General features: G+C 49.8%; 1 protein-coding gene across 14 annotated transcripts in view; it reads left to right on the top strand.

Annotated features, from left to right (window-relative positions):
* GBF1 (golgi brefeldin A resistant guanine nucleotide exchange factor 1) overlaps window positions 1–14,548 on the top strand; it is a 126,518-nt gene that overhangs the window by 7,350 nt on the left and 104,620 nt on the right. For 12 of the 14 annotated variants that reach the window (XM_040992230.1, XM_040992229.1, XM_040992228.1 and 9 more), the window contains exon 1: window positions 5,896–6,146. The exons of 1 other annotated variant lie outside the window; for it this stretch is intronic. The gene's annotated coding sequence lies outside the window, so the exon portion shown is untranslated. Of the gene's footprint in view, window positions 1–5,895; window positions 6,245–14,548 lie in introns of those variants that run through there. One more of the 14 variants, XM_040992220.1, reaches the window with a different exon arrangement.

Raw genomic sequence — 14,548 nt, 5'->3', positions numbered from 1 at the left:
GTGGGCTAAATTGCTGCTTGTTGCCTGTAAGTTTGCTCCCTGCTCCTTGCCCTCTCTGCCCTTTGGGACTCATTCCTTCCTTTCCTGCTAGCAGTCCCATCCTTGGCCTTCTCTCCTCCACTCTGGATTCTGGAAGCCCAAAGGGATACTGGATTCTGGGCCAGGCCGCTGCACCACAAGGCCGGGCAGTAGCTTGCACCTGAGCTCCTTGCTCCCAGCAGGGCAGCACGTTCATGCTCCCAGCTAGATACTCCGCAGGCACCGAAACAAGTTCGCAGAGTGTGAGCTGGAAATCGAGGTGACCCATCGCATACGCAGCAGCTGGGCAGGCCCTACCCCGGGAGGATGGACAGGCCATCCGGCCAGGGACATTCTGTACGCTCGCCGCGACACGGCGCTTGCTTCGGGAGAAACCCACTTTGTCACCCCGGACACGCTTCACGTGCTGCCCGCGGACATTCCGTCGGATTCCAGGCAGTCCCACCGCGGGACTCTAATGGTCTCTGACACCCCCGAGCTAAACCCACCGCCTGGTCATCCGGGCTGCCCAGCCTTGGCCCTGCTGCCCGTACCGCGGCCATCTGACCCGTGGCTGGGCTCTCACAACACAGCTCCTATTCCAACCGTGCAGCAGCTGGGAAGGAGAGCGGGTGCAGCCAGACTGTCCCCCCTCCGCCCCACCGCGCCACCGCTCCCCCCACTGGAGTCCCGGTCCAGCAGAGCCTGGTGCCGCCAACCCCCCCCCCCCCCCGCACTGGGTGCCCAAAGCGGCTCCCGGGCGGCCAGGTCTCTGAAGCCGCTTTCAGTCCAGGCTGCCTGTCCCGTGCCCCCGGATTCCCGAGCAGTCTCTGGGTAATGGTTTCCAGACCCCCCAGCCGGTGCCTCTTGGAACCCCCTCAGCCCCACGTCCTGGCTTGATGTCTCCGGTTTCGCTCCGGACCCCGAACTCCTTCCCATTTCCCGGTCTCCTGGGTCATCCCGTATCCCCCGAGTTTCCCTTTCCCCAAGTTCTAGCCCCGGGGCTACAGTTCGTCTTGCTAGTGTCGACTTGTCCCCCTAGTCCCTGAGTTCAGCCCTGCTGGGTCCCGTGCCAGGGGTCCCACGGTTGGGCCGCGACCCCTCGGCCGCGTGAATCCCTAAGCCCCGCGTGGCCAAGCACTCACAGTGCGTCCGGCAGCAGGCTGACTCCAGGCAGCGGCAGCGGTGGCGGCGGCGGCGATCTGGAGGGCAGGCAGGGGCCAGGGGCCAGACAGCCGGCCGGGGTGGGGGCCGCCCCCCTGCTCCCGGGCCGCAGCTGGGCTCCTGCGCTCCCAAAGAGCGCGCCTGGCCGCGGACTGCCACCCCCCGCCGGCGCCCATTCACTTTATGGCAGCCCAGGGCGCCCCCAGCCCGCGGCGGCCAGTCGCACGCCTCAGGCCCCGCCCCTTTCCAGCTGCGCGACCCGAACCCCGCCCATTCCAGCTGTGAGTCCTCAGGCCCCGCCTTCGGAGGGGAGGGGTCCTGCGGGCGGGTCGCCAGGAAGCCCGCCTCCTGGCCAATCGAAAGCGCTCCTTCGCAGCTGGGCCACGCCCCTCCCCACGTGGCCGGGACCGTGTTCCAGCTGGGACGCTCTGGCGGAGCGCGGTGGGACCAGCGGTGGCGAGGAGGCTGGCTCACCCCGGGGAACTGGGCTGGCTGGGTGGCGGCGAAGTGGGGCCCGAGCCGCTGCCCGGAACGAAGTGGAGCCTTGCTGGGGCAGAGGGCTGCCGGGGCGCCAGGTGGGAAGGCGCGCAGGGCCGCCGAGTCTCAGCGCTCAGACTTCACTGCCGCTCAAGTTTCGCCGATTTTCTGCACTTGTCGCTGTCCGTCTTTTCGTCCTTTTGTCTCCGTTCCAATCCTCCTACGTCTCGCTTCCCTCCCCCGCCCCCTTCTTTCTCCTCGGCTGCTTTGCTCTTGATGTTTGCTTCTCCCCTCCCTCGCCTACCACTTGGAAAGACTAATTTCTCCTGCGGTATCTCCGCTCCCCTTTCCCTAACTAACATCGTTCTCTTTATCTTTGCTGTTCTCTCCTCCCTTCCCCACTTTTTGGAAGAAGGCGGCTTTGTGAATGACATAAGCCAAAGTGGGAGTCCCGTTCTGCCGCTAAGTCGCACCGCCCTGAAGGGACCTTGGATCTGAAGGGACCTCTCCCCACCCCTGGTTCGAATGGGACCCCTCCGCTTCTCTGGGCTCTGGCTAGGGCTCCTCTGAGGCGTGCGCAGTTGGCTCCGCAGTCCGCCTTGCTGGGTTGTTTTCCAGAAGGTGGTACTGGATTCCGTCCTGTGGGTGCGGCCTTAGTGCGCACCAGGGACCAGACAGGTATCGAAGGAACATGTAGACTTAAGCAGATTGCTTGGATGCCCCTGATAAATCCCAAGCCCAGTCCCATAAAATGCTCTGAGAACGAATACAACTATTCATATGCCCCATTTTTTTCTAAGATTTATTTATTTTTATTGGAAAGACATCAAAGGAGAGACAGAAAGATCTTCCCTCCGCTGATTCACTCCCCAAATGGCCACAACGGCTAGAGCTGAGCCCCATCTGGGTCTCCCGCATTTGTGCAGGGTCTCAAGACTTTGGGCTATTCTTTACTGCTTTCCCAGCTCATAAACAGGAAGCTGGATGGGAAGAGGAGCAGCGGGGACTTGAACCAGCGCCCATGTACGCTGTTGGCTGAGGATTGCCCAATTGGGCCACGGCGGTGGTCTCTATATGTATGTCCTTTTTGAAATCCTTCAGTGGTTTCTGATTGCCTGCAAGATGAAGGTCAATTAGAGAGAAAAGTATTGCTTCTTTACTAGCGTCAGTCTAGAGAAGATTGGCCAAGGTTACATCATATACCAAGTGTGAGATCAAAGACAGTGGGAAAAGGTGAAGTTCAGTGTCGAGCTCGGGTCAACAATAACAACAACAACAAGACAGCTTGTAAAATATTAAAATGCTGTGTCGTTTTTCATACACATATATACACACATATATTCATATATCTGAAAGTTAAAGAACTGGAGAAAAAAGCTGGAAGAAAATGATTTTGTAGTCCAGATTTCCCATCTACTTCTGAAATACAAATATGTTGTAACTTATGGTAAAAAAAAAAAAAAGTATGCTTGGGTCTGGCACAGTAGCCTAATGGCTAAAGTCCTTACCTGGCATATGCCAGAATCCCATATGAGTACTGGTTCATTTATCAACTGCTCCACTTCCCATCCAGCTCCCTGCTTGTAGCATGGGAAAGCAGTCAAGGATTCCACAAAGCCTTGGGACCTGTACCTGTTTGGGAGACTGGAAGAGGCTTCTGGCTCCTGGCTCTGGACCGGCTTAGCTCTGGCCATTGAATCTTCTTGGGGAGTGAACCAGTGGGTGGAGGATCTTTCTCTCTGTCTTTCCTTCTCTCTATAAATCTGACTTTCTAATAAAAATAAATCTTTTTAAAAAGTATGCTTAAGTAAAAAAGTGTCCTTAGAAGGAAAATGTAGAAATAAGAAGATGAGCCCTAAGGACGTGACTCTGTCTTGTCCTCAATCCCCTAGTGCTTCCTTGTATACCTTTGGTCTTTTTTGTGATGTCAACCAACCTTTATGCCACCTCTCATCCATCCTCCTGGGCTGCACTCAGGTCTTATTTTCATCAGGAAGCTCTCCCCGAAGTCCTGGGTCCAATCCTGGCTCCTGGACCCTCTACATGCATACTCACTATTACCCCACTCACTCTGTGGAATGGATCAGCTTGTGTTTCCCATGCTGAGACTAAGATTTACAAGGGCAATAGCATGTCTTCTTCATCTTTCTATTCCCATCAATGATGTAGAAACCCCATGTATTTGTTAGGTTGGTATCTCAGAGAAATGTTCTACCTATGAAGATGGTCCATATTTAGGAGGGCCTAGGGAATTGTCAGGCCTCTCTCATCCATCTCTGACACACACTGACATACTTCTGGGGTGATGGATTTTGGGAGGTTTGTGGAGGTGGAGCTGAGGGGTAGGAGGTTTTAGTCCTGTGAAGAGAATTTTCCATTTGGCTCTCCAGGCTTTCTTTGACCTCAGCCTAAGAAGGGGTCAGGAGATTGATTCTGATTTTCAAAAGAAGAGAAAAATGGCTCGGAAGTACAATGGAAAGAGATGTCATGGTGTGTGTGTATTCTTTCCCCTGATTTCCTTTGGGTGAGAGAGACAAGGTCCTTAGCTGGAGCCAGAGACCAGGAACCCAGTGTGCAGGTGCAGGAGGTTATTCGACTGTTGCTGAAGTCGGATGAGTTCTTCAGGTTAGAGGATCGTAGCACAGGGATGGTCTTGGGAAGTCTAGTTTTGAGACCTTATTCCTGTGGGCTTAGGTATGGGGCATCCCTGAATGTGGTTCATCCATAAATGTGAGGTGCTGTGTGGACAGTTAATATTTCTTCTCATTGCCTCCCCCAGCAGACTTATCTGGGTTTGCAGGGATCCCTGGGTGCTGGTTTCTCAAAGAGAACATTCAGTCTTCTCTTTTCATCGCACACACTCTTATTTCCAGGTAACTTTAAATATCAAATATCTTAGCAAGTTTTTTTTTTAATCTTTTCTGTGGAAAACATGTATTTATTTGAACGGGATGGAGAGAAAGTGAGTAGAGAAAGAGAATGAATTTCCACCTGCTGGCTCACACCCCAAATGCCTGTAACAGCTGAGGCTGTGCCGGGCTGATACTAGGACCATCCATCCAGGTCTCCCACGTGGGTGGCAGGGACTTGAGAACTTGGCCATCACCTGTTGCCTCTCTTGCATTAGCAGGTAGAAAAGAAGCAAATATGGGAGGCTTAACCTGCTGTGTGCCACACAGGTTGCCTGACTTAACCTCTTTATTTCTTGCAAGGAGAGGAAGCAGTTGGTGTGGGTTGGGGTTGGTGAGTCCTGCACAAGAATGAGAACAGGTGGACATCCAACTGTCAAGACCTCTAGTAACTTGTAGAGCAAACAAGAAAGGTTTCAATTTCCTGACCATTGTAACTTGGAGTACCTTGGGCAACTAGCTTCGCACCCGGTAGGTGTGTCCAGGGTTTGGTATGAGGTGCAGATCTGGAAGTCACAGCCTGATAGACGCAAACATGAGAGGCAGCAAGGGGCAGTAAAAATGAGAGGAACTGGGAGTAAAGCCACCTGCGGTTGTTTCTCAGCTGCGCTGCTGGGAAGCGAGCTATGCGGACCAGCTGTGCACTCCCGGTATCCTGCTCTGTAAAATGCGGGACTTGAATTTGATATCCAGGATCTCTGCCGCCCCTCATTTGCTCTATTTCCAGATGGTGGTAATTGGACAGGCGATGCTGAAGCTGAGTTAAGATAGGACTGATACACCTATGAGAAACTAAACCTCGGCAAAGAGACCGAAGGGCAGGGAAGAGTTTGGACCGCCAGGCTGGTTTTGGAGGGAAGGAGTCCACAGAGGCTTCGAAAAGGCATGGTTTTGGTCCAAGTGACCAGGATGGGATGTGGTGGCAGACGCGAGGTGTAGCGGCGTTCGCTCCAGCTCTCAAAACGGACCCGCCCCCTTTCCAGCAAATCATTGCTTTCCTCCCCATAATGCCCAGCAGCCACTGCCAAACCCCACACTGCAACCGAACTCTAGCGAACTCCGCCTCTCCAACCGCCCAGCACGAATCCCCATTCTTAATTGGCTTTTAAAACTGTCACTCAGAGAGTTCTCGTCTCTGTTGGCTGTTCCCTACCTACCCTCTTCTTTGCCGTGCGATCTCGCCCCCTTTAGGCACTATCCCAACCCCCAGACCCACTTCTTTTCTTGGATTGGAAGGCTGGAACGCCACTTTCCGCGGTGCCAAGATGTGATTGGCTGTGCGAAGTGGGCCTCGCGCAGTTACCAGGCAGCGGGCTAGACTGAGGCTAGTTACCACGTCAGTGAGCTGACAGGGAAGGCAGCCGGCTCTTACCGCCGGTTCCGGCCAACTCCTGCGGCCGGCCGTGTGGTCCCACGCCGACTTCGACCTCCACCTGCAGAGTGCAGGCTCCTTCCCCTTTCCCGTCTGCCGCCAGAGCCGGGAGAACCACTCGGAGACGCCTCCGGGGAGCCGGGCTAGACATGAGCAGCGGCTGCCGGTCCTGGGACTAGGCCCCGCCATTTTGGATCCGCTGACAGGTCAGCGAAGTCTCTTCCCGGAGTTCCCGTGTCGCGAAGGTCTCTCTGACGGCACGATAAGGAATACGGGCAAGGGCCTTGACATTAGGCGAGCCAGGGTGGGTTAAGGACTAAGGGGGCAAGAAGAAGGCGCGGCAGGGGTTGTGGGAGGGAACTGGGAGGCTTGCAGGGGGCAAAGGTCAGGACCCTGCCCCGGGACAGGCGATTGCAGCCCAGACTTTGGATCGTTTGCGGATGTCCGAATTCTTTCGGCTTTCCTCCTAAGCCTTCCGCTCGTGTATTCTGGAGCTTTTTGTGCGTTCGTAAAGAGTCCAGTCCCCCAAAGTCATCTAAGTAGCATGTTTTAAGAGTTGGGTTTTAGACCTTAGGTGGCGCCTCTCGGGAGCTGCTGGGTGATAGTTTTGTCGGTGCACCTGAGCTGCATCAGGCATGCTGGATGGAGAAACCTGTAAGACCCAGACTCAGGTGGGCAGACACGTGTGGCGGGCTTCTTGCCCACTGCCCAGCAGCGTGGGCATTTGAGCCCAGGAGCGGTCCCTCCTGCAGGCTGATTCACCTTCTGGGCCCGTTTCTTCCCTTATTCACTCTTCTGCAGGTTTTCTCTTCTGGCATATGTTTGGGCTGGCACATCCCCTGGAGATTGGCTCATCACTTGACCCAAGCAGGTGCTTGAGTCGCTGGGAAACCTGTCTGTTAGGTTACGCTTGTCCGAGGGCAGAGAGGGGTTCGGAGTTTGGCAAAGTTTAGTGCTCTTAGCCCATTGTTGATGGTGGGTGAAAGCGAGCCATGAGAGAGGCTCCGTGACTTGGGGGAGGGGCATGGCAGCAGCACCAGAGAGGGTCTCTAAGCGCAAAAGGGTGCCCATGTGTCATTTGAGAAAAGGCTGTGTTGTGAAGCTCTAACAGTTCTTCAGGAGTGAAGCGTGCTTTTAGGAACGTTGTGTAGTATAGACTGTGCTTTTGAGTACACAGCAGGGAAGTCTGTGTGCCCTTCATCCAGGTACAGAAGGCCCTGGGGGAGATAGAAGAGGAAGGGTGGGCTTTAACACAGGCTCGGCCTATTGTCTTTCAGCATGTTGTGGTTCCTGAGGATTACCTGCCTGTAGGATTAGTCTTAGTGTGTGATCAGAACTTGGGGTTGGCTTCTGGCCCCGGCAGGCAGAAAGGCATTTTTACTTTTGTGTGGAGAGGTAGTAGCAAGGAGATTGAAACCTTGTGCTGTTAGGAAAACTACTTTACTTGGGATCTTAAAATGACTCAACTCAGGTTGTTCTTACACACTTCGCCAGGGCAAAGGGACTTAGGTTTGTGTGTGTGTGTGTGTGTAATGCAGTTTACATTTATCTATTTAAAAGAAGTGAGATGGAATGGTATGGAAAACTATTCACCTTTATTGTAACTGGCTAATGTAAGTTGTGGAACTTTCAAAGAGTAGCTGAAAGTGGCAGACAGAATGACACAGCTGAGGAGCTGTGCGGTTTGATGGGTCTGCTTGGGTCACATGGGCCATTGCCCTGCTGAGTGGATGTGCTCTGCTCCCAGGCAGGCTGATCTCTGGGTGCAAAGAGTTAGCAGTCCAACCTCTTTCCACGAGTGACTAAAAGAAGTATCAAATGTCCTCCTTGTTTACTTAAGAAGTCCTGTTCTGGATAGAATTCATTCTAGAATGGAATGATTTTTCCAGATAGAAATAATTTTAACCTCCACCCACAACCCAGAAATCTGTTCTTCAAGACTTGTATTTGAGCTTCTTTAAAAGATTTTTGTTTTAGTGTGAAAAGTATGAAGATGTATTCTATATATAATACTTGTACATGTTCATTGGGTGCTGTGCAAATCTCAGTACATGTGTGCAATGTAAACTGGTCACACCTGGCAAGTTGCATCTCATTGTCCTGTGATTTCCTTCTGTTTTAGAGCCTGTCAGCTCTTATCTTCCAGGTCCTTACACAGGAGTTGGTGCTCTGTTGTGAGCCATGGTCAGCCCTCTGTGCTGTGGAACACCTGTTTTGGTCTTTCCCAACCTCCACCACCCCACCATCTTTTTAATGGTGACTGTAGAGACAGTCTTAGCAGTGGCATTTGTTGGCTCCACAGGATCTCTGGTTGGAGACACATCTCTTCAAAAGTTGAGCACCAACCCCAGGGTGAGCTCACAAGTCTCAGAGTTCACTGCTGTTTGCTCTGTATCTCAGAGGATAGGATGACTTCCACTTTTAGATAATCACTTCATTGATAGGATACTGAGAGTGCCAGCTGTGGGTTGCTGGAGAGGAAGAAAACACAGTTCTTGCTTTTGAGGTGGCTCGCTGTGTTTGTGCAGCACTAACTAGAGGTGCTATCCTGGCCTTTGGATCATACCACTTCAAATTCATTGACCACACTTGATCCCTGTGGTTCAGTGTGACTGATTAGAATGGTTCTACTGTTGGGATCACAGGAGGTTGAGGTGAAGAGAGAAGGAGAAGTTCATTTCACCCCAGGTAGTCATTTAATATAATGGGTTGTTCTTCAGCTTCTCTTCTCAGTATTTCTCTTTTTATTTTTTAGTGTGATCAACTATGGCTTAGTTGAATGAAAATGAAAGAGTGATGTGCTAATATGGAGCCCCAGTGGCAGCAGAAGTGATTATGGAAGAAATGATCTGTTTCTGTGGTAGTGAAAGTGATCCTAGAAGCAGTAGTAGCGTAAAGAGTCATGGCAGTGTGATGGCAAAGTAATGAGCCAGGAGTTTGCAAGTTCAAATGCGTAAGTGTCCCAGGAAAGTAATGTTGTGAAGTGAGTTAGGCAGGAATGGGGAACAGTAGTTTACAGAGGAACCTGTGCCCTTATCTAAAGGAGGCAGCTGCTACTTATTAAACAGATTGTTACCATTCAGAGTGTGGACACAGCCTGGCCACACTTCCTATTTTTTAGAAGTTGGAAATCTAGATCATTGTGCCTTTTAATTACTGACTGCGAGTTAAGTGGTTTTTTTTTTTTTTGTCAAACTTTTTTTTTTTTTAAGAGATTTATTTATCTTTACTGGAAAGTCAGATTTACAGAGAGAAGAGACAGACAGAAAGATCTTCCATTGGTTGATTCACTCTCCAGGTGGCTGCAATGGCTGGAGATGTGCTGATCTGAAGCCAGGAGCCAGGAGTCATGGTTTTTTTCTGGGTCTCCCACACAGGTGTAGGGTCTTAAGGCTTTGGGCCTTCCTTGACTGGTTTCCCAGACCACAAGCATGGAGCTGAATCAGAAGTGGAGCAGTCGGGACATGAACCGGTGCCCATGTGGGATCCTGGTGGTTGCAAGACAAGGATTTAGCCACTGAGCCATTGCATTGGGCTGTTTTTGTTAAACTTTGTGTAAATCAAAAAAAGTGTGTGTTCTGGCTTCTGCCCAGTGGCCAATGAATGATACTGCCTGACACGCAAGATGGGCAAGCCTTAAGAGGTGCTAGCTATTACTGCCATTCTTGATGGGAAATCACAGAGACTTCTTTTCTTTGTCCTGCTTTGCTGTCATTCTTACACATGTTGTGGCTTGAATGATTAAAATATGAGAGAGATACTTTGTTCCAGTTTCATCTCCAGTCTGGTAGAAGGCACATCTTTGTACCTCATCCAGTGGTTTTGCCTGGCATGCAGGTCTTGGTAGTCAGATGCTCAGGACGGGGGAGGTGGCATGGCAGGGCTTAGCTGGACTGGTCACCTGATGCACAGGTCTGGGAGGATTTTCTAACCCTGCTCAGTGAGGGCACCAACTTTTTTCCTAGTTTGACTTTCTTTTACTCCCACCCTTTGAGTAAATTTCTTGAGTCCACTAGATTGTTTACTGGTTCAGTTATTCACCCAGAACTATGGTGTATTCCTTGGATGGCTCTGGAAGTGTTGTAAGCTCTGTCTCTCTAGTACTTCTTGGGGCTATTAATGAAATTGAGCATGGATAGCCATTGGAAAGGTCTAATGAGGGTTATTCAGCTCCCTATTACAGTCTACCCTCTCAGAAAGCCTGTCAGGATTATCTTGGGGTATAGGTCTGTGCTGTACTAGGGTGTTATGAAAAGAACACCAAAGGGTCTTTGCAGTTGGAGAATCCAGTTGCTAACTGGGTAAGGACAACTTGTAGAGGGAAAACTTAGCATTGGATCTAGAGTGAATGAGTTCAGTTGCTCCTTCATAATTTTCTACACCCTCCAGAAGCCTCTGTGTGTGTGTGTGTGTGTGTGTGTGTGTGTGTGAGTGAGAGAGAGAGAGAAAGGAGAGATGGCAGGAGGAAGGATAGGTCTTACAGTGTGCATTGATTGGGTTAAAATACATATACATGCATTGATATCCTAATAACAGCTCTGTTTAATCTTATCCTGATTTATAATTAAACAATAACTTTTTAGAACAAATGAAAGACAGCATACGCATATCTGAAGACTTGATACTTACATAAAGAATCATATTATTTCACAGAAGAAATGTGAGAGTTCAAGTAGTACCCGAAGAAACATCAGCATAGGGGGAGGTCTTGTTGTGCAGTAATGTTGACCACTGCTTGTGATGTGCATGTGCTATATTGGCGTGATTGGAATGCTTGGGATTGGGTCTCACCTAAGGTCCAGCTTTTTGCTAATCCTCCTGGGAGACAGAATACGATAACTCAAATACTTGAGTTCCTTCCTGCCAACCCTCCCCACCTCCCGCCCTTGGCAACATGTGGATGGAGTTCCTGGCTCCTGGCTTGGATCTGGCCTTGCCCTGGCTGTGGGGAAGAGTTTCCCTGCTTCCTTCCCTGCTCTCTTCCTCCCTGTCTCTCTCCCTCCTCATGCTCCCCCTCTCCTTCTCTCCCTCTCTGTCCCACTCCCTTTCTCTCTTCCTCCCCTCTCTTCATCCCTCTGTCACTCTCCCTTTCAAATACTTTTCAAAAAGATAAATGTGATAATGTGTTACAGTTTGGGTAAATGTGGGTTATTTTCATGACCGAGTGGCCTATTAATTGGAAAATTGAAAATTTCTGGGATAAAAGCAAATAGGGGACATAGAAGGTTTGGTTGGCTGTTTTTTGATTTATTTATTTTTATTGGAAAGGCAGATTTACAGAGGAGAGACAGAAACATCTTCCATCTGATGGTTCACTCCCTAAATAGTTGCATGGCTGGAGCTGAGCCTGTTGGAAGCCAGGAGCCAGAAGTTCGAGTTTTGAGCTTTTTCTAAGTCTCCCACACAGGTGCAGGGTCCCAAGGCTTTGGGCCGTCCTCTACTGTTTTCCCAGGCCATAAGCAGAGAGCTGGATAGGAAGTGGAGCAGCCAGTACAAGGGCCAGTTCCCATAGGAAATGCTATTTCAGTTAGGTATGTTTTCTCTCACTCTTCCAGTTCTTTAAAAGACACTTTAAGTATTTTTTAAAAATGTATTTGAAAATCAGAGCTGCAAAGAGAGGGAGAGACAGATAATCTTTTCTTTCTTTCTTTCTTTCTTTTTTTTTTTCTGATTTACTCCCCAAATGGCTGCAGTGGCCAGAGCTAGTCTGATGCAAAGCCAGAAGGCAGAAGCCAGGACCTTCTTCCAGATCTGCCACATAGGTGCAGGGATCTGATGACTTGGGATGTCTTACGCTGCTCTCCTAGGCACATAGCAGCTGAGAGTCAAAACAGCTTCCCATATGGGATGCCGATGCTGAAGTGGTGGCTTTACCTGCTATCCATGGCACTGGTTCATATCTACCTATACATTGATAGAGTGATCTCTATTTACAAGCTTTATTTTATTTATTTAAAAGGCAGAGTGACAGAGTGAAGAGAGACAGAGAGGGAAAGAAATCTTCTGTCCTCTGGTTCACTTCCTCAGTGGCTGAACCTAGGAGCCTGGAACTCTGTTTCCTGTGTGGGTAACAGAGACCCAACTACTTGAGCCATCTGGTGCTGCTTTCACAGGTACACCAGTAGGGAGCTGAATTGGAAATGGGGCAGCTGGGACTCTAACTACACCCATATGGAGTACGCTGTCATAGGCAGTGGCTTAACCTGCTACATCGCAATGCCAGCCCAGTATATTGATATTCTTTCTAGTCTCTTTCTTGTCCCTAGAATGTGTGTGTGTGTGTGTGTGTGTGTGTGTGTGTGTGTGTAGGATTTACTTATTTTTATTGGAAAGGCAGATACACAGAGAGGGGAGAGAGAGGAATATCTTCTGTCCGATGATTTGCTCTCACCACAATGGCCAGAGTTGAGCTGATCCAAAGGCAGGAATGAGGAGCTGCTTCTGGGTCTCCCTATGGGTGCAAGATCCCAAGGCTTTTGGCTGTCCTCGACTGCTTTCCCAGGTCACAAGCAGGAAGCTGAATAGGAAGTGGGGCTGCCGGGATTAGAACCGGCGTGCATTTGGGATCCTGGAGCAGTGCAAGGCAAGGACTTTAGCCGCTAAGCCACGCCGCCAGGCCTCCCTAGAATGTTTTTTACAGTCATGGACATTTAATGCACTGAAACGCTGGCTCCTGTGACAGAAACTACCTTTTCTCTTTTGATGCCTTAATCATTTTTTTAAAAAGATCTTTGTCATTTGGCTTTTTTTTTTTTAAAGATTTGCTTATTTTTATTGGAAAGTCAGATTTGCAGAGAGAAGGAGAGCCAGACAGAAAGATCTTCCATTGGTTGTTTCACTCCCCAGGTGGCTGCAGTGGTTGGAGCTGTGCTGATCTGAAGCCAGGAGCCAGGAGTCATGATTTTTTTCAGCCAGGAGTCATGATTTTTTTCTGGGCCTCCCACACAGGTGCAGGGTCTTTTATTTTTTTAATATTTATTTATTTATTGGAAAGTTAGATATACAGAGAGGAGGAGAGACAGAGAGGAAGATCCTCCATCCGATGAGTCACTCCCCAAGTGAGTGCAATGGCCGATGCTATGCGGATCCGAAGCCAGGATCCAGGAATCTCTTCCGGGTATCTCACACGGGCGCAGGGTCCCAAGGCTTTGGGCTGTCCTTGACTGCTTTCCCGGGCCACAAGCAGGGAGCTGGATGGGAAATGGAGCTGCTGGGATTAGAACCGGCGCCCATTTGGGATCCCCGGTGTGTTCAAGGCAAGGACTTTAGCCGCTAGACCATGCCGCTGGGCCCACTGGTGCAGGGTCTTAAGACTTTGGGCCTTCCTTGACTGGTTTCCCAGACCGTAAGCAGGGAGCTGGGTGGGAAGCGGGGTTTCTTGGATTAGAATCGGCACCAATATGGGATGCTGGGCGTGCAAGGCGAGGACCTTAACCACTACACTATCGGGCCGGACCCTCCTATACTGTGTTAATGCCTCACAGGAAGAGATTATATTTTATATCTTATTTATGTTTAATTGTATTGATAGTGCATCAATACAATCCCTTTATAAAAATTAAAATGTTATAGGTAGATTTCCTCTGATTACATCCTGGCTTCATAGCACCTTTTCTAGATATGTTAATCATTCTGAGTTTGGGTATATCTGCTACACTTTTGTGTTTCATTTTGGTCACGATTTATTTTACTTGTTTGTAAGAGTTATAGAGAGATTGAAGGAAAGACAGAGAGAGAGATTTTATCTACTGATTCACTTTCTAAATAGCTGGAATAGCTAGGGGGATGTGCCGAGCCAAAGCCAGGAGCCAGGAGCTTCGTCTGGATCTCTTATGTAAGTGCAGGGGCCCAAGTTCTTGGGGTGTCCAGGTGTATTATTGAGTTGGGTTGGAAGAGTAGCATCTGGGACTCAAATCAGCATACATATAGGGTGCTGGTGTGGCAGGTGGCAGCTTCACTGGCTATGCTCCATTTCCCATCCAGCTCTCTGCTTGTGGCCTGGGAAAGCAATAAATGGTCCAGAGCCTTGGGACCCTGCTCCTGTGTGGGAGACCTGGAAGAAACTCTATGTTCCTGGCTTTGGATTGGCTCATTTTTAGCTGTTGTTGGCTTTTGGGGTATGAATCATTGGATGGAAGATCTTTATCTCTTCTTTTCTCTGCAAATCTTCCTTTCCAATAATAATAAATTAGTCTTAAAAAAATAAAACATACCAAAAGCAATAGATTAGGAACAAAGGTTTTCATTTTTAGACAACTCCATGGGGGCCACAATAGGTCTAAGAACCAAAACCTTAGCTTCCACCCTGCACTCACAGTTGTGTTCAGCTCCCCTTATATTTCTAAGTGATTATTTATTTGAAAGGCAGAGCTAGAGAGGGAAGGGAGATCTTCCATCCACTGGCTCATTGCAATGGCTGCAATGGTCTCCAGAAGCCTGGCACTTGATGCAGGTCTTCCATGTGGGCAGGCAGGTACCCATACTCTTGAGCCAGCACCTGTGTCCTCCTCAGGGGCAGTGGAAGGGTGCTGGAGAGGCTGAGGAGCAGCCCTGCTTGGGTCTGTCCCAGGTCGTAGCTTAACCGTCCCATACCAGGGCATGTACAGTT

This window comes from Ochotona curzoniae, unplaced genomic scaffold (assembly GCF_017591425.1).
Source record: "Ochotona curzoniae isolate NIBS_2020 unplaced genomic scaffold, NIBS_Ocur_1.0 contig_66, whole genome shotgun sequence".
In the NCBI taxonomy this organism is placed as follows: domain Eukaryota; kingdom Metazoa; phylum Chordata; class Mammalia; order Lagomorpha; family Ochotonidae; genus Ochotona; species Ochotona curzoniae.
Note: the sequence above shows the minus strand (reverse complement) of the source record. Positions and strands in the feature narration are given on the sequence as shown.